The following is a 27,591-nucleotide window of genomic DNA, read 5'->3' on the forward strand; positions in this document are numbered from 1 at the left end:
CCTCTTCGTATCCCTCGTGCTCAGAACCTGCTCCGCACATCACAGCGAGAAAAGGCCGCCCAGCCCAGCTGTGCCCTAGGGGCTAAGCACAGAACAAACGTAGGGAGCTTGTGTCATCCACAGCTTCTGAGCAACATGTGGGGGTCATCAGCTTACAAATACACTCTAGACCGGTAGTGTAGACAGGCCCCAAATGTATCTAAGTGTCCCGCCTTGAAAAACAGGAGAGAAAAAAACATAACCTTGAGTAACTTTATTTTATAGTCGTGGAAACTGAGGCACACAGAAGCAAAGAGATTCGCTCATGGTCAAAAAGCCAGGAAGAGAAAACGGCAGATCTGCTGATAGTCAGTCCTGGGTCCTAGCCGTGTTTGTCCTGGCCTCTCTGCTTCAGCTCCAGTAACAACCCGAGTCGAGGTTTTCTTCTTCTCTGTGTCCTTTAACTTCACGTCACTGGAGAAGAAAGATTGTTTCTGACCAGCTGGCTCTAATGCATGGAGATGTCTTTCCAGAAGTCATGCTCTGGCTCAGTCCCACGTAGTAGGTTTTCTGGAGGAAGCACTCGGTGACGTTCTAGGGCTTGTGTTACACAGAAGATGGACAGAATGGTCCTTTCTGACCTTCAATTATTTCTTTCGCTAGGAGGATAACGCTGGACATTTTCTCTCATTCACTTTCCTTTGGAATAATTTCAATCCAGTCCAAAGGATTTCCTCTTCCATTGTGTCTTCAGCACCTTTCCTAGCAAACAGTTACTGTTCGAGCACAGGTTTCCCGTTTCAGGCTGTCCCAGGGTGAGATGGCCATGAAAGGGGTAGTAGCTCAACTGAACCTATCCCCAGGTGAAGGGAATAAGTGCAGGGGTCACATGAGAAGGAGCAGCATGTAACTAGGATCCAAGCCTGTTGGACAATATAAGAACAGCCTGTGCTCGGCCAGGAGAGAGACCAAGAGTGGGAGCAGGCCTGGGAGGGGCTTGGATAGTCCTTTCAAGTCAGTTTCGGTACACAGTAGGGGATGGAACAGCCAAACTGCTAGGGTTGGGAGCTGAGCCTATCATTGTCACTATCATTGACCCCATTTTAGAGGTGTGGAAACTGAGGTCCAGAGAGGGGTCTGGCCTTAAACCTGAATCTGAGCCTGGGTTTACTATGTGTGTAGAATCTGTCGACTGTGTGGTTCTTCCATCTTCCTCAGAGACACCTGGTGCCGACTGCTGCTGGAGACAGGATTCTGGTGTAGTTGGGCCCTGGATTTGATCCAGCCTGGATCAGCGTCACTATGTTGCAGTGACAAAATTGAGGCAGCAGACTGAGTAGCCCCATTATAGACACTAAACCAAAGCAAAATCTGAAGTGGATTTAAGCAACTTTTTACACATCAGTTTCATTTCTCTCCTCAGACAGACAAGGTTTAATTTCTGCCTACGTTTCTCACCCCTCCAAATCACCCAAAACAAGCCAATCTGCTTTGGGTTGGCACCGGTCCATGTCCGTCATGCCAGTGGCCGACCGCTAGTACAGCCGTAATACCACCGGACCCCCAAAAGACCCCCCTCAACAGTGCACCACCCCACCAGAAATGCCCCAAGCGTCACTGGCCAACAGCGGTGGTGCTGTGCACGCCACTCCCTCCCCCCACAACCCTCAAACCCAGCCTGGCCACTCCCCAGTCCTCCCCGGCCCCAACTTGGCCCAAGCTATGCTGCAGCCCCCCCAAGCTTTGCAACCCCCTGTCACCCACTGCCTGCGTCCCCCCTCCCCCATGCAGGTGCAACACCACCACCAGAAATGCACCAACAGAAAGATCACTGACCACAGCCCACTGTTATCAGCTCACCCAACCCCCCGAGCAGTCCAGGCAGGAGGCAGGCGGTGGGGAGAGAGTAGGCATTGCAGGGCACGGACACACACACACGCATGCATGCAACACTCTCACCGCGAGGACCTCACTTAGGGAAGACGAACCCAACCCACAGCTGACTGAGCTGGATTCCAGGTTCCCTCCTTCATCTGTAATGCCCTATCGGGCTGACCTGTCGCACTGGCCTCTCCCCCATTGGCCCTGGGCACTGTCAGTCTCAGAGTCCTGGTTTCTTCCCCTCTCCTTGCTTTGGGTGTTGGGAGAGGGATTGGGCAACAGGGAGCCAATCATGTTCTCCGGCAGGACATTTAAAAAAAAAAAAAAAAAAGCAGCCAAAAAAGCCCCCAAAGAAGCCACGTGAAAAACGTCCCGGTTGGGGTTAAGCCACATCTTAGATCCCTGTGACACTGTCTGCAGGGAGCCATGGCTGCAGTGAATCCTCTGAAAAGCTTCCGAGATGAAGCAACTTGCTCCATCTGTCTGAGTTTTTATAAGGATCCCATGTTTTTAGATTGCGGGCACAGTTTCTGCCAAGCCTGCATCGCCCAGTGCTGGGAGGGATCGAATACAGCTGTCTCCTGTCCTCAGTGCAGAGAGACCTTTCCCCAGAGGACCCTCAGGCCGAACAGACAACTGGGGAACTTTGTAGAAATAGCCAAGCAGCTGAGTTTCCAAACAGCAGCAGGAGAAGTTGGTGCAAGGCGCACCCGGAGCCTTTCAAACTCTTCTGTAACCAGGACCAAATGCTCATCTGTGTGATCTGCAGAGAGTCCCAGGCTCACCGTACTCACAGGGTGGTCCCCACAGAGGAGGCTGCCCAGGCCTACAAGGTAGGAATCTGCTGTGCAGGGTAATTACTTCGGTTTGGGCATGTTTGCAATTTTTATTACAATAGCTTCTAAAGGCACCGAGATCAGGGCCCTTGTTGTGCGAGGCTCTGTACAAACACACAGACCGTCTAAACCGGTGGTCCCCAAATTTTTCCCCTCAGGCTCTCCCTTACCCTGGCTATGGCCCCCCACCCGCAGCTGCGGTTAGGAGCTGTGAGTGGGGCCACAGTCAGAGGCTGGGGCCACAGCTGTGGGGGTGTCTTGGGGTTGGAAGTGGGGCTGCCGGGAGTCGGGGGCTGAAACTGGGTTTGGGAGCAGAGCCAGGGTCAAGACTGGGGCTGGGAGTGGAGCTGGGGTAGGAGCCAGGGCCAAGGGGGCCATAGCAGATCTGAGGGGCACTCCCTTCCTGCCCCTTGTGGGGGCTGGTCTTGGCCCTGCCATGCTCCCTCAAATGTTCCTCCATGCTCCAGTTTGGGGACCACTGATGTAAACAGTCAAGATAGACAAAGGCTGGGGATTCTGAAAGGTACTTAAGGTGTCTATACCCCAGATTTAAGTGGATAAATCTGGAGTTTAGGCACCTAAATGCCAGTTTTCGGCTCCACTGCAATCCCCAGAATTCCTGTAGGAGCCCAAAAAGAAAAGGAGTACTTGTGGCACCTTAGAGACTAACCAATTTATTTGAGCATAAGCTTTTGTGAGCTACAGCTCACTTCATCGGATGCATAAAAGTGGAAAATGCAGTGAGAATGTTTTTATACACACAGAGCATGAAAAAATGGGTGTTTATCACTTCAAAAGGTTTTCTTCCCCCACCCTACTCTCCTGCTGGTAATAGCTTATCTAAAGTGATCACTCTCCTTACAATGTGTATGATAATCCATTTTTATGCATCCGATGAAGTGAGCTGCAGCTCACGAAAGCTTATGCTCAAATAAATTGGTTAGTCTCTTAGGTGCCACAAGTACTCCTTTTCTTTTTGCGAATACAGACTAACACGGCTGCTACTCTGAAACCTGTCATTATGGAGGAGCCCAGACTCACTCAGTTCCTGTGTATTCAGGGTACAACTTCTTTCAGTGCCTGTTTTTCTGTCTCTGGGCATGTGCACAGCTGCCCCCCATGGCATCTGGCTGCCTGTCTCCTGGCCACACCCAGAGCAATCCATGAGCTAGGGAAAACCAGGCATTCTGCTTCTCTCCTCTACGGGGCCTGATCTGGTGGGCATGCTCGGAGACAAATCAAAGGAGTGGGAGGGAAACAGAGGCACAGAAGCGGCAGTGACTTAACCAAGCTCACAAAGCAGCTCAGTAGGAGAGCCAGGAATTAAACCCTGGCCTCCCCATGCCCATCCTAGTACCCTAGCCACTAGACCACACCGCCTCTCATCACTCCTGTCATGCAGTTCTCTACCGTCACATTACCAACATCTCAGCACAGCTGCAGACTGGAGGCGTAGCGCCCCAGCTTGAGCATTTCACAGCTGATGACCGCCGCTTTCAGGCGAGCCACAGGAAAATAACACAATGTCAGCAGTGTTCTCAAGGAGTTTGTTCTCTGCTACTTTCTGACGCATAAGGTGCCCTGAAAGATTTCTGTTTAAGAAACAAAGGTTAATCTGCGTAACTTTTTCCTCAAGGAAAAACCAGGATGATGAATTCCCGTTTTCCCGGGTTTGCTGAAGGATGGTCACTTTGCTGCTCCTGAAGCAGAAATCATGGGCGACGGGTATGACGGGCCAGGGGAGGCACAGCCCTGAGTGGCCCCCTCCACCCCCAGACTCCCTCTTGCTTCCTGCCGGGGATCTGCAGCTCTTCCCCCGTGGCTGGTCTGAGGGGGCCTCTGGCAGAAGGGGCTGGACTGGGGGTTAGCCTCCCTGAACCAGTGGCTCACGTCCTACCCATACAACCTTTGAAGTTTTGCAACATTCTAGGGCCCATGAAGCCCAAGTGGATTGGAACCTTAAAAAGCCTGTTGGACAGAGCAATCCCCTCGGGGCAGAATCCGCTGTGCTGTACGCCACGCTAGCTGTAAGGACGAAGTGGGCTGTAGTAGTGCCACAATAAGATTAAAGGAAGAAAATGGCTGATTCCCAGGACCATGTTGAACAAGCCCTTTTCCCCATGCCGAACAATCGAGCACAATATTTATGCACCTTGTGAGTGTGTTGGATTTTTAACCAGGAGTCTCTTTCTCCCAAGTGTTCATTAGGCACCGGAGTTTAATGTACTATTTTTTTTAAAAGTGTGTTAAACATTCTTACCAAAACTCCCTTCCCTTTAAGTTGCTCAGCTTTAACTCTCTGATGTCCAGCTTTCTTCATATAGTTTTCTCTGTCATTGCCTGGGAGCAGGGCACCCTACCCTACACTGCTGCAAAATGGATACGACTTCAACCCTTTGCCCTGCAGCACTTGGAGGATTTGCTGGAGGCAAAGGGCTGTTCTAGACAGAGTCCCTAGGTCTCTATATTAGGTCTGGTGCCCCCAAAGGCCTCTCTCTTCCCTGGCAGCATGGCATATACAGCATAGAAGGAAAGTAAGCAGGGCTGAGAATGGGGCCTGAGATGCCCAGCTGCCATGAAATGAACGGGAGCTGTGCTTTTAAATCCTCTCTGTGGCTTTGCAACACCTCACCCCTGGGGAATTACAGAAGAAGATCCTTCGAGCACATTTTCAAGAGCACCAACTGACTTTAGAGCCCAAGTCCCATTTGCAAAGGAGATTTAGGCCCGAATCCCCAAATGCACTTGGGTGTTGTGATGCTCAGCACTGCAATGCCTAACTTTTAGACACCTAGAAAATCACTAAGGACATAAGAACGGCTGCACTGAGTCAGACCAGTGGTCCATGTAGCCCAGTATCATGTCTTCCAACAGTGGCCAATGCCAGGTGCCCCAGAGGGAATGAACAGAACCCGGCAGTTACCAAAGGATTAATTCCCTGTTGCCCAGTCCCAGCATCTGACAATCAGACAAGCCCTTACGGTTGCCGGCCTGTAATTGCCAGGATTTCCTCTGGAGCCTTTTTAAAAAAGCTGGCTTTCCATCAGCTATCCTCCAGTCATCTGGTACAGTTTGGAACAACAAATCCTGAATTAGGCATTTGGGGGGAGAGAGGCATCCACAAAAGCCAGCATGCTAGCTGGGGAGACTAGCCCTCCGGAGATACTGATGAGAGGGGTGTGTCCTAAGCCCCAACTCCCCCAGAGTTTGGTGTAGGAATGGGCCTGTCTCTGATCCACACCTGGGAACCCCTCTCCTGGAGTCGAGTGGCTTAGCTACCTAAGCTGTTTCATGCAAGATGGAGTTCTGCACCTGTGTTGCTCCGCACAACGTGGCCGGGGAAGAATCATAGAATCCTAGAATATCAGGGTTGGAAGGGACCTCAGGAGGTCATCTAGTCCAACCCCCTGCTCAAAGCAGGACCAATCCCCAATTAAATCATCCCAGCCAGGGCTTTGTCAAGCCTGACCTTAAAAACTTCGAAGGAAAGAGATTCTACCACCTCCCTAGGTAACGCATTCCAGTGTTTGACCACCCTCCTAGTGAAAAAGTTTTTCCTAATATCCAACCTAAACCTCTCCCACTGCAACTTGAGACCATTACTCCTTGTCCTATCCTCTTCTACCACTGAGAATAGTCTAGAACCTTCCTCTCTGGAACCACCTCTCAGGTAGTTGAAAGCAGCTATCAAATCCCCCCTCATTCTTCTCTTCTGCAGACTAAACAATCCCAGTTCCCTCAGCCTCTCCTCATAAGTCATGTGTTCCAGACCCCTAATCATCTTTGTTGCCCTTTGCTGGACTCTCTCCAATTTATCCACATCCTTGTTGTAGTGTGGGGCCCAAAACTGGACATACTACTCCAGATGAGGCCTCACCAATGTCAAATAGAGGGGAACGATCACGTCCCTCGATCTGCTCGCTATGCCCCTACTTATACATCCCAAAATGCCATTGGCCTTCTTGGCAACAAGGGCACACTGCTGACTCATATCCAGCTTCTCATCCACTGTCACCCCTAGGTTGAAGACTTTCTTCATAACCATTAGCCTGGGGGTAGGGCACTCACCTTGTATGTGGGAGACTCCAGTTCAAGTTCTCCCTCTGCCTGGTGAGGAGAAGAGATTTGAGTCTCCCACCTCTCAAGAGTCAATTGTGACATTGCCATGAGCACCGTCCTAGAGCAACTTGAGAGGGAGATGGAAAATCAATGGTAGTTGAGAACCCAACTTCATGAGATTTCTTTGAAAATCCCAGCTTCAGATAATGAAATCAGCACTGCAATGTATATAAATTGCACAGAGGACAGACTCCTTAGCAGGTTGACCTTCCCCTCCACCCCCAACATTGTTTTTCTTGCCTCAGGAACAAATTCAAACCCAGTTGAACACACTGAAGCAAGAGAGAGGAGAACTTCTGGAGTGGAAACAGGATGCAGAGACGCAAAGCCAGGAATATCTGGTAGGTCCCCATTGTTATGGTCCAGAAGTTACATCAGTCAGGGGTGATATTTCTCTCTGTGGGGAGAGTGTCAGCCCTTGTCTACACGCAGCACTGCTTTGATTTAGCTATGGCTACATCTACACGGCACACCGCTGGGGGCATCCTGTAGGGTATGTGTAGCTACACAGCACAGTGAGAAACAGGCTGTGTCCACACTGTCATGTGTAGCTACATGTGTGAATAAAAGACTCCAGCAGGGGGAGGCAGCGGAGCGGCCGGAGCCTTCCTCCACTCCCTGGAGCCTTTTCCTGTGGTGGGGAAAGGCTCTGGCACTGGGGAAGCAGCGGGACACTCAGTGTAGATGGGGGAGGCCCTGCTTGGGGGTGTATAGAGCCCTGTGTGTAGGGTTTATACCCAGAGGGTTCAGGCATATTGCGACTCTACTTTCTTAAGCCATGCCTCACCATTTACACTGCTATTTATGCCCATGTTAGCGGGTGCATATAGTGTACGTCCTCTACACACCACCACAACATTTGTGTAGTACAGATGTACCTCAAATCACTTTTTAATGTAATGTCTTTGTTCTGGTGCAAGGCCCTCACAGGCAAACATTTTGAACCTAGTTTAATTTGACCCTAGTGTGGTGTGTAGGGTTCACCTTGTCCAGTTAAACTGAGATAAAATGTGCTAACTGGGAGCAAAGTCAAGCTCAGATCAGGGTTAGCTGTGATGTATTGGGGTCCGAGAGACTTTGTCCGTTGGACCATATGAACTGGAACCATAAACTCACTGAACGTTAAATCTCACAAAATGAGGGTCAATCCATCCTCATGATTGTATCCACCCATTATATTCCACACCTGAACATAGCTATTATATGAACAACGTACCCTCATGTCTCAATGTCTGTACTTTGACCCCTTAACCTCTTACCCCCAATCGGGGATATTGCAGAGTATGTATTCCTTACGCCACTCGATCTGAAACCGAACTTCGCTCCTCTTGATAATCCGTACATTATTCCCTGGTATCCAGAAACGTCTACTCCAGGGGTTCTCAAACTGGGGGTCGGGACCTCTCAGGGGGTCTCATGGTTATTACAGGGGGGGTCGTGAGCTGTCAACCTCCACCCCAAACCCCGCTTTTCCTCCAGCATTTATAATGGTGTTAAAAATATTCAAAAGTGTTTTTAATTTATTGGGGGGGGGTCACACTCAGAGGCTTGCTATGTGAAAGGGGTCGCCAGTAAAAAAAAGTTTGAGAACCACTGTTCTGCTCTGTACCCTTCACGTTTTTTTTTAAACATCATCTTGATAACCTCAAGCACTTTGTCTCTTGTTGAGACACCCTTGCAGGATGTGATCATGTTTATCTTTGTTTATCATCCCTCTGGGCTGATTCCTCCACTGGCTTCCAGTTTCAACTCAAAGCACTGATCTTATTCCCCACACATCCAGCTACAAACACTGATTTCAGGGGAGATTTTCAAAGGCACGTATGGTGATTAGGTGCCTAATTCACATGGACTGTCAGTAGGACTTAGGCACCCAGTGGCTGTTTTGTATCTCAGAAATCTTCCTCCTGAATCTCCACCAGGCACAACTGGTTTCCTCTGGGACAGTGTAATTAACAGAATGCCAGATGAAACATGCAAAAGCTGGAGAAGAAGCATTTTGCATGGTGTGTTTTGTAACTGGTGTTTTATGTGGATAACCAGCAGAACCCTTTCCTTCTTCAGTCTTCTCCACAACTCTCTGCCAATGTATTTCTGATTCTGAGTCAGACCTCCCCCCTTCCAACCTTTCTGCTATTGGAAGATTCTAGATGATCAACAGAATATACTAAGCCACTCAGACCTGAAAACTCATCATTTTAGAGAGATTGGGTGCCATTTTCAGAAGTGCCTAAGTGATTTTGGAGCCTAGGGTTAACAATTTTGCAAGTGGTTAAGGGCCAGATTCTCAAAGGTATTTAGGGGCTTAAAATGCAGGGAGAGCTGTCCTATTTTCAAAAGTCACTTTCAAAGAAACTTAGGCTTCTTAGCATCCAAAGTGACCTTTTGAAAATGGGAACTGGAGGCGTAAGTCCCGAAGGCACTTCGGAACATGTTGTTCATTCAGGCCAGCTGAGAGACTGTCAGGCATATTCTCCTGGGTTAATATGAAAAGAGGGTTCTAAGAACTGTTCCTATCAGGGACATGGGGAGAGTCTGGGATGTCCAACTTTCTCATTTGTGAAAACCGGATGCTGAGCACTGGAACCTGCCCTGTGTCCTGCCGCCACTTTCCCTCGAGGTCCCGCCCCCCACTCCTCTGTCCCTCTCCCACTGTCGCTTGCTGCTCTCTCCACCTCCCTCCCCCTGCCAGCTGAGCAGAGCTCTAGGGGTGTGGTGGAGGTGACTGGGGCAGGGTGGGAGAGGGAGAGCCACGCTCCAGGGGTGGAGGGGTGATTGGAGCAGGATGAGGGAGATGCCGGTACTTTTCTCCCCCCCGCATGGAGCCATCCCTGAGTGCTCCTCCAGGCTCCAGCAGCAGCTGCTGCTCTTCTCACCCTCTGGTGGTGGAAGCCAGTTACTGTGGGTAACCGGACTTCTCATGTCCAGTCAGCAGTGCTGACCGGACCCTGCCAGGTTTCCCTTTTGACTGGACTTCCCAGCTGAAAACTGGACATCTGGCAACCCTTGTCCTTGATCTGTCCTTTCCTGTTTGTGTCCCTTCATTATAGGGAAAGATAGAAGCTGAGAGGCAGAAGATCATGTCTGAATTTGAGCAACTGCGGCAGTTCCTGGATGAGCAAGAGCGACTCCTGCTGGCCCAACTGGAAGAGCTGGACAAGGAAATTGTGAAGATACAGGATGAAAATGTCACCAAACTGTCTGAAAAGATTTCCCGTCTCGGTGACTTGATCAGTGAGATAGAAGAGAAGTGTCAGCAGCCAACAAGTGAATTCCTGCAGGTGAGACAGTTAGAGACACCCAGATCCCTGCCCAGGGAAGGGAGAGATTCTGATTGATTAACTTTGGAGTTTATTAAGTTCTTGGAGAGGTCCTACTCCACAATGGAGACTGTCAGTGTGTCCTTTAGCGAAGTGAGGGAAAACAAAATGTGACATTTCTAATATTTCCAATGTGGAAACAGTTTTGCTGTTTTAAAGGCAGATGGTTCAGGCCTTTTTGAGACATCCTGTGTAAGCCCCTTCATTTTCAGTTTAAACCAATTTTTACCAAAAAATTTCTGGGTTTTACAAAAAAGTATTATTGAGGTTTTTCTGATTTTCATCCTACTTTTTTATCATTCAAATATATACAAAAACCTTGTTTTATTAAGAAAATACAATACATTGCATGAGATCTCTGTATTCCGATAATACATTAGTCTGTGTGTATATGCAAAGCTGCCTGCTGAAGAAAGAACGTATTGTTCTAGCAGATGCACACAATAAACCAACAGGCACGCACGCAAGCTCTGAAGTGCGTGTGCGTCTGAACCTACTGATAAAACACACGCCCACCAAGTAGACATTTCAAACTGTTAGTAGACAATGGGTTAAAGATTTGACGCACTAAAATGGGAAGAAAATGAATATCTACATCAGAATACATTTCAGAACACAAGGAAGTATTCAAGAGGGTTAAAGAAACAACAACAGGAGAAAAGGATGAAGTTGAGCGTATGCACTGCAAATGGTGTGGCCCAATTATTGAAGGTGAATATTTATAGACTAATCGTTCTAAGCAAAGCTTTTGATACGGTCTCCCACAGCATTCTTGCCAGCAAGTTAAAGAAGTATGGGCTGGATGAATGGACTATAAGGTGGATAGAAAGCTGACTAGATTGTCGTGCTCAACAGGTAGTGATCGATGGCTCCATATCTAGTTGGCAGCCAGTGTCAAGCAGAGTGCCCCAAGGGTCAGTCCTGGGGCCGGTTTTGTTCAATATCTTCATTAATGATCTGGAGGATGGTGTGGATTGCACCCTCAGCAATTGCACCTGCAGATGACACTAAACTGGGAGGAGGGGTAGATGTGCTGGAGGGTAGGGATAGGATACAGAGGGACCTAGACAAATTAGAGGATTGGGCCAAAAGAAATCTGATGAGGTTCAACAAGGACAAGTGCACTTAGGACAGAAGAATCCCATGCACTGCTACAAACTAGGGACCAAATGGCTAGGCAGCAGTTCTGCAGAAAAGGACCTAGGGGTTACAGTGGATGAGAAGCTGGATATGAGTCAACAATCTGCCCTTGTTGTGAAGAAGTCCAACAGCATTTTGGGCTGTATAAGTAGGGGCATTGCCAGCAGATTGAGGGACATGATCATTCCCATCTATTCGGCATTGGTGAGACCTCACCTGGAGTACCGTGTCCAGTTTTGGGCCCCCCGCTACAAGAAGGATGTGGAAAAATTGGAAAGAGTCCAGCGGAGGGCTACAAAAATGATTAGGGGGCTGGAGCACATGACTTATGAGAAGAGGCTGAGGGAACTGGGATTGCTTAGTCTGCAGAAGAGCAGAATGGGGGAGGATTTTTTGATAGCTGCTTTCAATTACCTGAAAGGGGGGTTCCAAAGAGGATGGATCTAGACTGTTCTCAGTGGTAACCAGATGCCAGAACAAGGAATAATGGTCTGAAGTTGCAGTGGGGGAAGTTTAGGTTGGATATTAGGAAAAACTTTTTCAGTAGGAGAGTGGTGAAGCACTCGAATGGGTTACCTAGGGAGGTGGTGGAATCTTCTTCCTTAGAGGCTTTTAGGGTCAGGCTTGACAAAGCCCTGGCTGCGATGATTTAGCTGGGGAGTGGCCCTGCTTTGAGCAGGGGCCTGGACTAGATGACCTCCTGAGGTCCCTTCCAACCCTGATATTCTATGATTCTACACCAGTAACCTGTTTGTTCAAATGAAACGTTTTATTTGGGGATTTCAGATATATTGTTTTCTTAAACTCAGGGGGGCCCTTGTGCTTTGAGTTCTGTTTTAGTTCTGCAGCAAACCACAGGGATGAACAGAATTCAAAGCATTCATCTACTGAATACTTTTTCTCCCTGTCTTTCCATCCACCAAAACAAACCCCGATATTTAACCAGAAAACTTAATAGTTTTCTGCACTGATTTGCACCTGTTTTTATTGTGGTAATAAACACTGATAAAATCCCAGGAAAAATTAACTAAAATAAAAACTGAAAATGAAGGGCCCTAACGATATGAAAGCAATAAAAGGCACAACTCCACTTTCTAGGAAGTGGGAGATTAGGAAAGCAAAGTTCTTTGCAGGGCCTATTAAGAAATGAGAATGAATCCAGCTTCCAGAACTGCTGAGCAGAATTGCATACATGGAGAAAGGCAAATGCTCTGGACACAGCAGTTGCATGTGGCAGTCAAGGATTCATGCGTCTGATCAGTCTGTTTGAGCAAATGCCATAGAATTTAGAAGGAGAAAACCCACAATCATGGTGTGTGCTTAGGGGTCCCATTCCATCGAAATCCGTGAATGGACTTTTGAAGTTGCTAACTGCAGAGAACTGCATCTCGAGCTCAACTAGGGATGGCAAAGCAAGTCCCCTGCAGAGCAGGAGCGATCCGCATCTTGTGGCATTTGGGACTGAACTCTTTCTCTTTTCTAGGACATCAAAAGCACCTGGAGCAGGTACGTGACTCCTTCCCACTCCCCCTCACGCGTCGTGATGCTAGAAGGGGACTTTCCCCCCAGGGTCAGATTTTGCAGGGCATTTAGTCACCTGAGACGTAGCTAGGCACTTGGTGGGGTTTTCCAAAGCAGCTAAGCAAGTTAGGCACCTCCCATTGTGATCAGTGGCAGTTGGGAGCCTGACTTGGTTAGGTGCTTTTGAAAATCCCAGGAGGCACCTTTAAAAATCAAGCCTTAAGTGACTTGCCCAAGGTCATGCAGGGAGGCTGTGGCAGAGCAGGGAGTGGAACATAGGTTTCCAGAGTCCTGCAGCAACCCCTTAACCACTGGAGCATCCTTTCCCATGAGATTAGGCCCTTCTCTCTGAGGGGCAGCCTGTGGACCCCTTACTCTCTTTAACTCCCATTGGAGGAGCTAGGCATTTAAAAACTCCAGTGAGGAGATGAATTGTCTCACCAGTGGGAGTTAGAGGCTCTCATTGAGCCCACAAGAGAGCAGCCTCTGGTAGCTCATTCTCAAGAAAGAAAAGATTTAGGGTGTTTACCCCTTCCCCCCCCAGGTGTGAGAAGGTGAAGTTCGAGAAACCAATGGCTGTGTCACAGGATATGAGCGAGAGAGTTGGCGTCTCTTCCCAAAGAAATGTTTGTCTACAGGAGGCTCTGAAGAAATTCAGAGGTAACTTAACAGTTATTTGGGCTCATGATATGGCGATGGCACATCGAGATGTGCCTCTGACTGTGGAAGGAGATGGACTCTGGCCTATTAGTTCTCAGCTCGTCACAGCTAGATGTCTGTGGGTGGGATGGGGAGGGCTCAGGGCTGATGCCAGTTTGCCAGGCCTCCACTTGGATTGTCTCAGACCCAACCATGGGTGTCAAAATTGGCCACTTAGCATTTCAGAGACACACAATCGCCAGATGTTTTAGAAAATGTTGAATTTCACCTCCATGGCTGGGATTTTCCAAGGGACCTAAGGGATTTAGGCCCCATCTCTCTCTGACTGTCAATGGGAGTTGGCCACCACGTGGCCTCAGCCCTTTTGAAAATCCCAGACTCTGTACCTCAAGTTCCTCCATCTTGAAAAAGGAGGAAATAATGGCCAACCTACCTTGTTGTGCTAATTAGTGAATGCCACCGAGTGCTTTGAGATCGTTGGAGTAAGGCAGGAGATGGACGATATATTTTGGACGATGATTTCACTTTAGTTTGGTCTCACTGGAAAGGTCTCCCCATTCCAATCTGCCTCTCGTTCTGTGGTCTTTTCCTTTGGGCTGTCTCTCAGAATTACAGCACGGTTCCATGCCGTGCTGCGACAGCCGTGTCAGCCCCAGGATATTAGACAGGGTCGAGGAGGTCATAGCTTTTATTGGACCAACTCCTGTTGGTGACAGAGACAAGCTTTTGAGCTACACGGACCTGAAGAAGAGCTCTGAGTAAGCTCCAAAGCTTGTCTCTCTCAATCACGGTTACATTAATTAACGATAGAAATGTCACCAGAGTCAAGACAACATGAAATCACCTCTCTTCCAATCCTTCCTTTCTCTTGAGACCCGGCCCTATGAACTGAGCTCAAATGCAGAGAGAAAGGGTATGGGCTAGATTCACAAAAGGACTTGGGGTGAGGGGGTCTACTTGCCATTTTAGGCACCTCAGTCCCAGAATCAGACCACACTGGGATTCACAAAGACCCCCACTCAGCTGCAACCAAACCTTGTAGGTGCCTAAAATTACTCATCACCTCTATTTTTGCGGTAAAAGTCCCCTAGGCACCTATGTTTCTGCCTCTGTGCATTCGCACTGCAATTCCAGTCCAGCTACCAAGACACCTAAGCCCCAGAGAGATACACGAACTGGGGAAAGAAAGGGGTTCCTCCTCCTAACTCACCTACAGGGCCACAATCTGAAATGCCTGTTCTGAGCACGCTTACTGACTCAGGCCCTATATGTGAACTTACCCAAAAGAACCAGGCTCTAGGGAAAGAGGAGCTCCCTTATAATGTATAGCTCTGTGATTAGGGTACTGACCTGGGATGTGGGAGATCCCCAGTTCCAATCCTCTGTCCCCCCGAGGGGAAGAAGGGATTCCAACAGGGGTCTGATATAGGCCTCTCTGTTGCCCCTTTTGAATCTGATCCACTGTGTAGAAATAATTGAGCAGCGGGACAGGCTTCTGAGCGTCCCTCCCAAGAGCTTGCTCTAACCACCTGGGACGTTCTCATGATTTCTCTCTGCCTCTGGCCCAATGAATTATTGATTATCCCCAGTGGAACCTCTCCCACAGGAGAGCATGTGGGCACCCCGCATCAGACAATCCTGCAGCCCAGAGATTAGGGCGCTCCTTGAGAGATGGGAGATCCCATTTCAAATCCCTGCTCCCTCTGCGGCACAGGCTTGACTTGAACCAGGGGTCTCCCAAAGGCCAGCTGAGTGCTCTAACCACAGGGCTAAAAGTTATGAGCGAGGTGGGTTTCCTTCCCCCGCCAGGCTTCTTGCAAAAAAAATGGCACAGGTGCTGGTCATCAAGAGAGGGCTCGCAGCTGAGAATCCCACCCCAAGGGAGGCGCCTACGGTGCTGCCCAGATTCGGTCGCCGAACTCCCTGAGCGGGCCGGGGCTTAGCACACCCCCGCACCTTGGCATTTCCCACTGGCTGGCGTAAGCAGGGAGGAGCCTAACATGCTGGCTTTTATGAAGCTCATTCCAAGGCGCATCTCTCTCCCCATTCATGGTGCAGATTGCCTGGGAGCCTGACTCTGGCTTTGTGAATCACAGTGACTTTCTAGGTGCCTAAGCGTTGGGTGTTGTGATGCTAAGCATCAGCTTGCCTAAGTTTCTTTGTGAATCCAGCCCCGTTTTCATGAGGCTATTTTCCTACAAGAAAGGGGCAAATCACCTCTCCTCTGATCTTTTCTTCCTCTAGAGACCCTGCCCTATCAACTGAACTTTCTGATCTCCAAGGCAGAGAAAGAGGGTAAGTTTCCATAAGGATATTTTCCTACAACAATTATTAATTAAAATCTCCGGATTAATTTTTTAGAAGACACTTCTGAATTCAAACAGGAGAGGTTTCCACCAATACAGAGTCATGGATTCCAAGGTTAGAAGGAACCATTATATCATAACGGCCAGACTGGGTCAGACCAAAGGTCCATCTAGCCCAGTATCCTGTCTTCCGACAGTGGCCAATGCCAGGTGCCCCAGAGGGAATGAACAGAACAGGGAATCATCTAGCCCATCGCCCATTCCCACTTAGTGATGTATGAACGTGCACATACTATTTACAATTGGAAAGTAGGGTACATTTTTTAGGTCCAATAATCAGCCTTTAGGGCACACTCAGGTCACGTTTTTCTGCCTCGGCAATTATAAGGACTAGAAATTTGCTCTATTTTTATTTTTTGTATGAAAGACAAGCTTCACTACTGGAAAACATCATTAACACAGAGTGCAGGTTGACCATCAGTGCCTTGTACTCTCCCAGAACGTGAAAGGAACCCATATTTCAACCTCTGAAAACTGGGAAATAAACAGTTAAGGAAGTGTCTCCCACCAGTTCCTGTGCTATACTTCCCTCTCACCCTAGCATCAGGAGCATGGACTCATGTGCTGGGCTCTATCCATCCCCAGCTGGTGGAAGGTTCCTTACGGGGAGACCATGCTAAGGCCAGTACTGAACCAGGCAGAGAATCAGGACTGCAGCGGCAGTCAAAAAAGCAAACAGAATGTTGGGAATCGTTGGGAAAGGGATGGATAATAAGACAGAAAATATCATATTGCCTGTATATAAATCCCTGGTACGCCCACATCTTGAATACTGCGTGCAGATGTGGTTGCCCCATCTCAAAACAGATATATTGGAAAAGGTTCAGAAAAGGGCAACAAAAACTATTAGGGGTATGGAACAGCTGCCATATGAGGAGAGATTAATGAGATTGGGACTTTTCAGCTTGGAAAAGGGACGACTAAGGGGGGATATGATAGAGGTCTATAAAATCATGACGAATGTAGAGAAAGTAAATAAAGAAGTGTTGTTTACTTCTTCTCATAACATAAAAACTAGAGGTCACCAAATGAAATTTCAGAGTAGCAGCCATGTTAGTCTGTATCCGCAAAAAGAAAAGGAGTACTTTTGGCACCTTAGAGACTAACAAATTTCTTTGAGCATAAGCTACAGCTCACTTTGAGCTGTAGATCACGAAAGCTTATGCTCAAATAAATTTGTTAGTCTCTAAGGTGCCAAAAGTACTCCTTTTCTTTTTTCAAATGAAATTAATAGGCGATAGGTTTCAAACAAACAAAAGGAAGTATTTCTTCACGCAACGCACAGTCAACCTGTGGAACTCCTTGCCAGAGGATGTTGTGAAGGCCAAGACTAACAGGGTTCAAAAAAGAACAAGATAAATTCATGGAGGATAGGTCCAGGAATGGCTGTTGGCCAGGATAGGCGGGGATGGTGTCCCTAGCCTCTGTTTGCCAGAAGCTGGGAATGGGCAACAGGGGCTGGATCACTGGGTGATCGTCTGTTCTGTTCGTTCCCTCTGAAGCACCTGGCATTGGCCACTGTCAGAAGACAGGTCCATCAGTGGCTATTAGTATCCTATCTTCCATGAATTTATCCATCAGTTCAAGGAGTATGGTCTCTCCCTGGAGGTTGGTGCTCCCTGTGGTTCTGGGAACTGTCCCTTTAAGTGGTTTGGCTTCCCAGACAGGAAGGAGGAGCATAGCAAAAGCTCTGTGATACAGAACCCTGGATAAAGAGGGTTTCATTCAAACATCATGCTCCCAGCACGATTACTGAACACCACACTTGCAACCGTGTTGTGTCCCCATCCTTGTCCTATGAGCACCACTGGAAGCTGGGAAGGGGCTCTCTTCGGATCTCATAGTTACCTATCTGGCCCCCACAACAGCGTCTGAATACCTGGCATCTTTTATGCCCATTTGACAAAAAGGGAAGCTGGACTGCAGAGAGAAGAAGGGACATGCCTGAGGTCACACGGCATGTCAGTAGCAGAGTGAGGAATAGAGCCCAGAAGTCCTGGCTTCTAACCTCTACACCATGCTCCCTTCCCGAAATGCGTGTAGTGCATTGGATGACTGTTACACATCCCTCTGGTGTGGACATTTAGTGCCACCGAGAAGTCAAATTCCCAGTGCACCAGAGAGCCCAGTGTCTCTCCAACAGGGCTGCTCGCTACTTTCTCCTGGTCCAAGTGGGTGGAGGGGTTCTCACCCCATGTGCTGTACTCTTGGGCTGGGGCCTTTCCACCAGGAGATGAGGGATGAATAGGGCAGCATGGAAATGCATGAAAAGCTGAAGGTGGTGTCCCTGTTAACGTCCTCTGCCTGCTGTCTGCTGCCTCCCCTGCTCTGTTCTGTTGCTGGATATGGAGAACCCCCAGCAAGGGCAAGGGATCGGGGGAGGAGACCGAGATCCCCTCTGCCACGGATCCACAGGATTCGTGCTGCAGTCCCCGCTTTGGAACAGTCTCTGGGAGGAGCCCCTTTGATGGGCCAGACCACCAACATCAGCCCCCTCTTCCTCCAGGATAAGCCACGTGGCTTCACCGACTCCTTAGGCTGGACCTCTGGGCCTTCAGCTCTCCTGCCTCACAACATGAGCTGTGCGTCCACCTGAGACAGGCCCCTGCGGGAGCCCTCTGTGATCTCAGGGAGCAGCACAGCTCTGCAAGCACCTGCAGTGACACTCAGCCACCGCCGTCACTGTCAAGCCCCTGGGGTTATTAGTCCCCTGCTCTGCACCACAGCACAGGAAGACCTTGGTTAGCTCAGAGAAATGAAGGTTACAGTATAGTCCATTCTGGGGAGCCGGTGCCCAGCCCTGCAGTGCAAACCCCGTGGTTCAAGCTCTGTCTCCCTGTCCATCTGATCTGCTTTCTCAGACTCCCAGGTGTGCCCCCCACCATAGGTGCCGATTCTGTAGGTGCTCCGGGGCTGGAGCACCCATGGAAAAAAAATAGTGGGTGCTCAGCACCCACCGGCAGCCCCGTGGATCAGATCCTCCCCCTCCTCCCCTCCCACCCGCTGGTGGCCCTGCCAATCAGCTCCTTCCCCTCCCTCCCAGTGCCTCCTACCCACCATGATCAACTGTTTGGGCAGGGGGAGGAGCAGGGGCAGGAAGAGGTGGGGTAGGGTGGAGACTTGGGGGAAGGGGTGGAGTGAGGGTGGGGCCTGGGGCAGAGCAAGGGTCAAGCACCCCCAGGAAGTCCGCTTCTCTGCCCCCCTACTGCTTCCTGCAGCCAGCACGTAACTTCCGCTTCACCCCTCCCCCACCTCTAGTCCTTTGTTCCCGAGCTGGGGCGATGCAGCTCAGCCACAGAGGCGGGGAAGGCCGTAGCTCTCCGGGTTGCTGATCATTATGTTTCTATGTCCGGGCAATTGGATTTGCCATTGTCTGCTGAGGACCTCAGGCCCCAGATAGTGACTGGGCAGCTTAGCCTGCCCTGAGAGCAAACACTCCTGTATCACCCACTGGGTAACAATGCTGCATATTGGGAAACTGAGGCACATACAGGCTTCATTAAAAAATTGCAAAAAATCCCAGTTTCTCACACCCTCCTAACAATACCTCCTTGATGCCTGGCGGGAACCATGGGGAATTTCCTGCTCAGCTTCAGCCAACAGGGAGCTCCCCAGGACTGACACTCAGGGCCCACCCCAGCCAGCCCATGGCTACTGGGGAGCCTGAGAAATGGTCCTAGCCTCCCCCAGGGCTGAGCTCTGCCCGTAAGGGTCTGTCTGCACTGCAGAGTGAACCCTGGGGCTCAGCACCCAGGTTAGCCTGGGCTGGGTGCAAGGAGCCATGCTGCTGAGCCTGACCTCACTTACTGGGTCCTCACGGGTACTGCTGTGGCTCTAGGACTCTGGGAGCACATCCCCTGGCTGACCAGCTATTCTGAGTTTCTTTCCCAGTGATTCGTGGGGTACCCGGTCTGTCTTTCATGGGGGAATTGGGGAAGGCACTGGAGGGCTATTTTCCCTCAGGTCAAGCTGGCAGTGGCATTCGGGGGGAGGCTTTTCACCTTCCTCCGCAGCATGTGGCTGCGGGTGATGTGCCAGGATTATCTGGGGGTATCTCACCGAATCATTTCCCTGCATTGCGGGGGCCTCGGGCACTGGTGACCCTCGGGGCCTCCTCTTCTCTGCCTGTGGCACATCATAGCACGGTCGGCTATAGGCTGTCAGGCTTTGGGCTAATGTTGGTTGTTGCGTTAGGTGGGTGCTGGGTGGGGTTGGTGGCCTGTGATATACGGGGGTCAGATTAGATGACCTGATGGTCCCTTCTGGCCTCAGACTCTCTCACTCTCAGCACTGGAGTGGTTTAGCCTGCACAGAGGTGCCGACTTCCCCAGTTCCCCAGGGGGTGCTTGACCCTTGCTCTGCCCCGGGCCCCACCCCCACTCCACCCCTTTCGCCAAGCACCCACCCCGGCCCCATCTCCAGGGTGCAGTTGATTCAGGCTTGGAGCATGGCCTAGACACCCAGCCCGGGGACTGGGGACAGGGGAGGTAGCTGAGAATAGGTCGGCTCTGTGCATGTCCCAGGCACACAGCAGTGCGAGCAGGCTGGGAGAGCCGACAGCCGGACAACTTGGGGCATGGCAGACACACAGCGCTGAGAACGTGCAGAGTTGGGGCATGACACGGACATAGCACGGACTGGGGCGGGAGGAGCTGCAAACAGTCATGCCTAGTGCTTGGCAGAGACACGTGGTGCTGGAAGTGGGGTGGGAGCAGCCACGCTCTGTGCATGGTGCAGACATGCAGCGCTGACAACACAGAATCAGCTGAGATTGGGGTGGCTGATGAGAATGGGCAGGCTCGGTGAATGACACAGACTCTGTACCTCAGTTTCCCCATCTGTAAGCTAGCTGGGCTCTTCCAGGGCAGGGCAACCTCCTTTGGCTTGCTTGGAGGACAAGAAATAAGTTTGTGTTGTACAGGGCTCTGGCGGGGGTTCCACGTTCACAATCGCCCCCTGTTGGGAAGTGAGGGGAGGGTGCGGTGCGGTGCATCAGAAAGGAGGACACTGCAGGGTTGTGCTTGGCGAGACGAATTTTGGATGATCTTCATGTGGCCTTCACTCAGAGTAGCGAGGAAGGGAAATTGCATCTTGTTGCAACATTGTATCCCTCTGCAGAGCCATCCTTGGAACCAGACGGGTCCCCAGCGGTGCTCCAGTCACTGCCCTTTTCCCACCATGGTTACATTACATGTTCTGGGCCCAGGTGGCTGCTTCTCCGAGGCCCCCTCAGTCTGTCCCAGGATGCCCCCTCCTGCAGCTGGAATTGACAAGGGAGCTGGGAGACTCTGTGTAACCCCTTACCTGTACAATGAAGGGGTCCCAGTACCAGTTCCCCTCACATACACTTTCCTGGGCCATTGGTCCTATGCCCTGACCTGGGGTGAATCTCTCTCTAAAGGGGAAAGAGGAGCTCTGTTTGCACGGTCCATTGAGTCCCTGACCTCTCCGCTGAGCCTCGCACAGAGGGGCACGATCAGTGGAGAGTTTGCTGGTTACCTCGGCGTGTGATGGAGACGTCTACACCCCGAGAACCAGGCTGAGATCCCAGTGCATTTCATGCAGCCCCCTGAGCAGCTCCCCAATGGACTTTCAGCCACTGGCCACATGGGCAGGATTTGGGTTATTAAACTGAAACAGACCAGCCAGAAAGAAGCATCTTTACTTGGTCCCAACCCCAAGGCTTTGACACTCACTTTGTTTCTCCCCAGAACAAGGGGTTGGGGGATGGCTGAATCTTTCTCAGGTGCCTCTCTGAAGGGAATCCAGAGAGAACTAGGTCAGATGTAAGTCGAGCAGGGGAAAAGAGGGGAGGTGGGCAGTGGGGCTAGGAAGATGAGCCCAGGAAACTCCTGTTTACAGATTGGCCTTAAGATGTTTGTTTGGGCCTGCAGAGCTATGTCTTGCTGCCCCATGGCTGTTCACTATTGCCTAGTCTTTCTAAGGCTGCTCTGCAGATGGATGGACTAATGATTTTGCATCTGCCCACACACAGTGCTCACTAGGGCCTCACTGGTGTAACTGTTCTCTCTTTTCCCCTGGCTTTCTAATGAGTTTGTCTTTTAAAAATGCTAGCATCCTAATGGGGATTTTCTGAGCTGTAGCTGACACTAGAGATTGACAACATTAGCTCCAGCATTTAGTCAAGCTTGTCCCTGTAAATTTCACACCACTCCTAGGGCATGCTGGGTTACAATTCTTACCATAGCCTGCAGGGGCTGTAACTTTAACTATGGCCTGATTCCAGCTCAGCAAATGTGAGTCTCTTCCAGGGTGTAGGGAAAGCCCAGTGTTTACTGCATACGGAGTTTGCGTCCCCAGCAGAGGTTGCATGGGATCCAGGAACAGCTCACCCTCACCTTAACCTGTCTGCAGATCAGAAAAGTGTCAGACATGAACACACATGACAGGACCTGCCCAACAATTCTGAGAGATTTAATTCTGCTGTGTGCACTGGGCTCTGAAGGATTCCTGGCAGGGAAACATCACTGGGAGGTGGAGGTGGGGAATAGGGAAAGCTGGACCATTGATGTGGCCAGAACATCAGTGAAGAGAAAGAGATGGTTCTGTGTAAAACCTGAAGAGGGCATCTGGGCTCTGAGATTCTGCTGGAACCAATTCCAGGCTCTCACCTACCCACGGACCTCTGTGACTCTGAGCATAAGACTCACAAAGATCAGGGTTTATCAGAGCAAGTGGCACTTTACGATGCTGATAACAAGACCCCATCTTCATGTTCAATTATTCTTTCACTGAGAAAATCTTCCCTTTCTTTTCTCTTCAGCCTCCGAGATCATACCTTAAAACTGTGCCCCGGAAAGCCAATAAATGGATTTCATTGGGTGTCATTTTTTCCCTACTGTTTACACAAGTCTCCAAGTTACGAAACTGGAAAGAGAAAGGATTTGAGCAACATTAAAAGAAAGGCTCAGATTCACAAAGGGACTTAAGCAACTAAGGCCTGGTCTACACTACAGAGTTAGGTCGAAGTCTGGCAGCTTAAACGCCGACCTAATAATGTCAACGTCCAGACTACAGTGTACCTCCCACCGACCTAACTCGCCTGCTACGTCGACTGAATAACTCCACCTCCAAGAGAGGTCCGGCGCTTACATCGACATAGTTAGGTCAACGCAGTGGCAGTGTATACGCTGCGTTGCCTACATCAGCTTAAGTGGCCTCCAGGAGGTGTCCCACAATGCCCCCTTGTGACCCACTCTGGTCACTGTTTTGAACTCCGCTGCCCATCAGCCAGGGTCACAGGATCAAGCCCCTCCTGTTTAAGGACTGGGAGTTTTTGAAATTCCATTTCCTCTTTGCTCTGCATGGAGAGCTCACCTAGCAACTGCCCAGCTGAGCAGGCTCCAGGCTCCCAATGCTCTGCTGCCGGCACCGCTCAGGGGGTGGTGGAGCTCCTGGGTCTGTGGGGAGGAGAGGCTGTGCAGGCCCGGCTCCGATCCAGCGTAGAAATGTGGACGTCTATGAGCAGATTGCTCGGAGCATGGGGGAGAAGGGCTAGAAGAGGGTCCCGCAGCACTGCCATGTGACAGCCACGGAGCTGCGCCAGGCGTACCAGGAGGCGAGGGAGGGAAGCAGTCGCTCTGATGCGGCTCCACAGACATGCTGCTTTGACAAGGAGCTGCACGCTGTCCTCTGCGGTGATGCCGTGCCACCCCCGAGCCCCATGGCTACCGGAGGAGTTGGAGTCATGGGCCACCGCAGCCAACCCTGAGGATGAGAATGGGAGACAGGCGAGCAGGGGTCGATTTTCAGATTCAGGGCTTAAATTCAGCTGGAGCTGTCCGGAGTGGAACTCGGGTAAATATTTTCAACCCCGATGGAGTTTTTATCGCATATTGGAGGAGGGCATGGGGGGTTCCGCGAAATACACTACAAGAATGTAAACCCTGATCAGATTAAACTCTGTGTTCTAATCTGTAATGGACCGAGACTAATAAAGAAATAACACCGCCTTCATTCTGGGGTTTACAAACACTCGCCCTGAGGTTTAATGCTGTAGAACACATTTCCCAATCACAGAGGTACTTTATTTGTGTCCAAATTTAAAATAGAAATGTCACACGCCTAGCAAATGGTGACAGGAATGCCCCCATCTGTCATAACGCGCTGCCCCTGGACTAGAGCATGAGGAAAGGGAGAGGTAGCACTACTGTGAGAGGGGAACCCCCATTATCGCGCTCTGTTACCCCTGGGCCAGGAGATGGGGAAAGGTAGAGGATGGGGAAAGGTGACAGGTAGCAAATTGCGATGGGAATGCTCCCTCTGGATGGCAGGATGGGGAAAGGCAAAGGCAGCAAATTGTTTCATGGCAGTAAAAGGGAGAATAGAGATGTCAGTAGCAACTACAGGTCGCAAATTTTGCAGGCAGCAGTTCGTAGCGTTGAACTAACAACTTCAAATGCCTTGTTCCAAAATTTTAAGTAACATTTAACTTTTAAATGCCTGAACAGCAAATGTAACTTTTCTTATCTGCAGAGTAAACACTGGCATTTTTGTCTGTTTGAATAATCAAAGTGGTGCTTTCCGTGCCTTCTTGGCTGCAAAGATTTGAACTGCTTCCTGCTGAAGGTCCACCGTCTGGGCCAGCTCATGCTCTGTTGAGATGGTTGCAAGGCCGACCAGCCTCTCCTGTGTCATTGTGGAGCACAGATGTGTTTTTATTAACTGCAGCTTGGAGAAGCTGTGTTCTCCACTGGCAACTGCTACAGGAAGTGTTAGAAGTATGCGCAGAGCAACAAAAGCATTTGGAAAGAGGTGGGTCACCTTCTTTGTGCACATATATTCCAGGACAGCCTTTGGAGTTGATCCTGCTGAAATGTATCTTGAAAGGGCTTTCAGTTCATCACCTAAATCACTCGCATCACTATCGCGCATGTCATCATGTGTCAACACTGTCTCTAGTGCCCTGCATTGCTGGTGTAGGTCTTCTTCAGGTACAGTGAGGAGTTTTGGAATATCATACAACATCCCAAACATACTGCTGTGTTCCTTGAGCTGCATGAAATGTTCTTCAGCTGACTGTATTGCACAATCTAGCACCTGGTTAAAGAATTCAACTTTGAATTGTTGTTTGGGGTCTCTGATGGGATTATCCCGTGCCTCATCATCAAAATGTCTTCTTCTGCGGTGACTCTTGTATCCTTGAATGGGTGGGAAAAAAGCTTCAGTGTCAAGTTCCTCTAACAACTTCTCTGCACTTTTCAAACATTTTGAAATCCCTCATCTGAGCGGTAAAACTGTAGGTATGACTTTGCTTTGTCCAGTTGTTCCATTGCTCCAGATATGTCAAGGTCAACACCTTGGAGTCTCTTGCTTACAACATTTATTTCAAACATTATGTCATGCCACAACACTAAGCTACACAGAAATTTGAAGTTATGTATGTTGCTGGTGATTCCATTTCCCTCTGCCACTGTTCTCCCACAAACAGTTCCTGTCATAGCATTATCCTCCAGAATAGCAACTATGGCATCATCTATCTTCCCAATTTGGTGTTTGATAGGCTTTATCGCCTCCACTCGACTTTCCTATTGTGTGGCTGGCACGGAGTCCCTGGGTGATGCCCTGGAACTGAACTACGAAGCCAGTCAGGACTCTGGGGAAGTCTCCTTTCTGGGAGCAGACTGTCTGCAGGACACACAGCTCACACAGCTTCCACCTTCCTGGATCTGACCTCAGAGCATTCAGCATCCTCTGCCACTCCGTGCGCTTCCCACAGCGAGTCCGCCCAGGCAGGCTCCTGGGGAAGCCAGAGGGTCCTGCACTCCAACTCCGCAGTCAGAGGTGACTCTCAGCCAGCCAGTAAAACAGAGGTTTATTAGACAACAGGAACATGGTCTAACACAGAGCTTGTAGGTGCAGAGACCAGGACCCCTCAGCTGGGTCCATTTTGGGGGGCAGTGAGCCAGACAACCACGTCTGTACTTCACTCCATGTCCCCAGCCAGCCTCAAAACTGAAACTCCCTCCAGCCCCTCCTCTTCTGGGCTTTGTCCATTTCCTGGGCCAGGAGGTCACCTGATTCCTTTGTTCTCCAACCCTTTAGTTCTCACCTTGCAGGGGGAAAGGGCCCAGGCCATCAGTTGCCAGGAAACAGGGTGTTGGCTATTCTCTGTGTCCAGACCCCTGCACATACCTGCCCTCTAGGGCTCTGCAAGGATCATATGCCCTTATCCGAACCACCTAGATACTTAAGAACTGCCTAGGGGAAACTGAGGCACCCCCACAATATTCAGAGGAAACAGTACGAACAGTCCCGCTTCGTCACAGTGGCACACAGTGGTTTCAGTATCAGAGAGGATGTTCCCAGATGTTGCTTCAAAATTTGTCATCGATGAGTTGATGCCGAGAAAAATACATAGACGCTTTGAATTACATTAAAAAATTCAGCAGCCTCACTAGAAGCTGATGCTGCATCACTGACCACCAAGTTCAATGAATAAGAACTGCATGGGACAAAAAAAGCTTGAGGGTTTAACTCTCGGATCCGTGTCTGTACTCCTCTGTTCTTTCCTCTCATGTTGGCACCATTATCGTAGCCCTGACCTCTCATGTCAGCTATCGCAATTCCCGTATCTTCCAGCTTTTTAAGAAGCACATCTGTCATACCAGCTCTTGTGGTATCATCAATGTCAATAAATTCTAGAAAATGCTCTCTGACAGTCACCATTGCAGGGGCATTTTCACTAGGTTCTGTTGTTGTTACAAAACGCACCATTAAAGTCATTTGTTCTGTATGGCTGATGTCAGGTGTGCAGTCCAGAATAACAGGGTAATATCTTGCTGACTTCAGATCTGCCACCATCTTCTGTTTGACTTTTCTTGCCAGTAACTGTATGATCTCATGTTGAATTGTTTTTCCAAGGTAGTGGTGTGTATACGTTTCTTGGGTGGTGACACTTCTTAGCTGCTCCTGGAATACAGCATCAAACTCAGCCATCAGCTAACCAATTTTAAGATCAGTTAAGGTTAATTTCCATTGTTCGGCACATAGAGCTGATCTGAAGCGCCACGCAGTGCTAGGTTTTGGGTAGCAAGCATTCTCACAATGGCAATGAGTCTTTTCACAACATTTTGCCAGTAAAGAGACTCTGATGCAATCTTCTCTTGATGCTGATCATCTATGGTGGCCTTTAACCTTAGTCTCATCTCATGCTCTTTCCACCTATGGAATGCTCTCTGGTGATTTGCTGCCTTCTCATGGCATGCCAGATTTCTAGCCAGATTTTTCCAGTCCTTTGTTTCTGCAGAACCCAATGTGGCTGGAACATTAGACGGGAAGAGTTTGCAACAAAACCAGTATGCAGCATTCTGGGTTTTTGAGTACATAAGCCATGGCCTCTCCACTTTGTCACCATTGGGGATTTCACACCAGTAAAGTGTTGGATGGAAACTTCTCTTTTCATTGTCTTTGGGGAACATGAAGTTTTTCACTTGTTGAGGCCAATGCAGTACAAGGAAGTCCCTCGGGTTACTGCTCAAGTGGGTCCACAATCCTGGATCATCTAGACTTAAGGAACTAAACTCAGGAGCAGCTGTTTCTTGTGCCTCCACCACACTCTTCTCTGATCTACACTTTTCTTCAGGAATGTGCATGGTTACATCCATTTGAGATGGAGACAGGGATGCTGCAGTAGCTGCCAGGTCACCTGCACTCCGACTAACTGGAGGATCAGGCATCTCCTCACCACTCAGATCCTCACTGGGGCCGGAAGGCTCACCGTGAACATTTGTGTCTGTGTATCTCAGG

This window comes from Eretmochelys imbricata, chromosome 14, assembly GCF_965152235.1.
Source record: "Eretmochelys imbricata isolate rEreImb1 chromosome 14, rEreImb1.hap1, whole genome shotgun sequence".
Lineage (NCBI taxonomy): Eukaryota > Metazoa > Chordata > Testudines > Cheloniidae > Eretmochelys > Eretmochelys imbricata.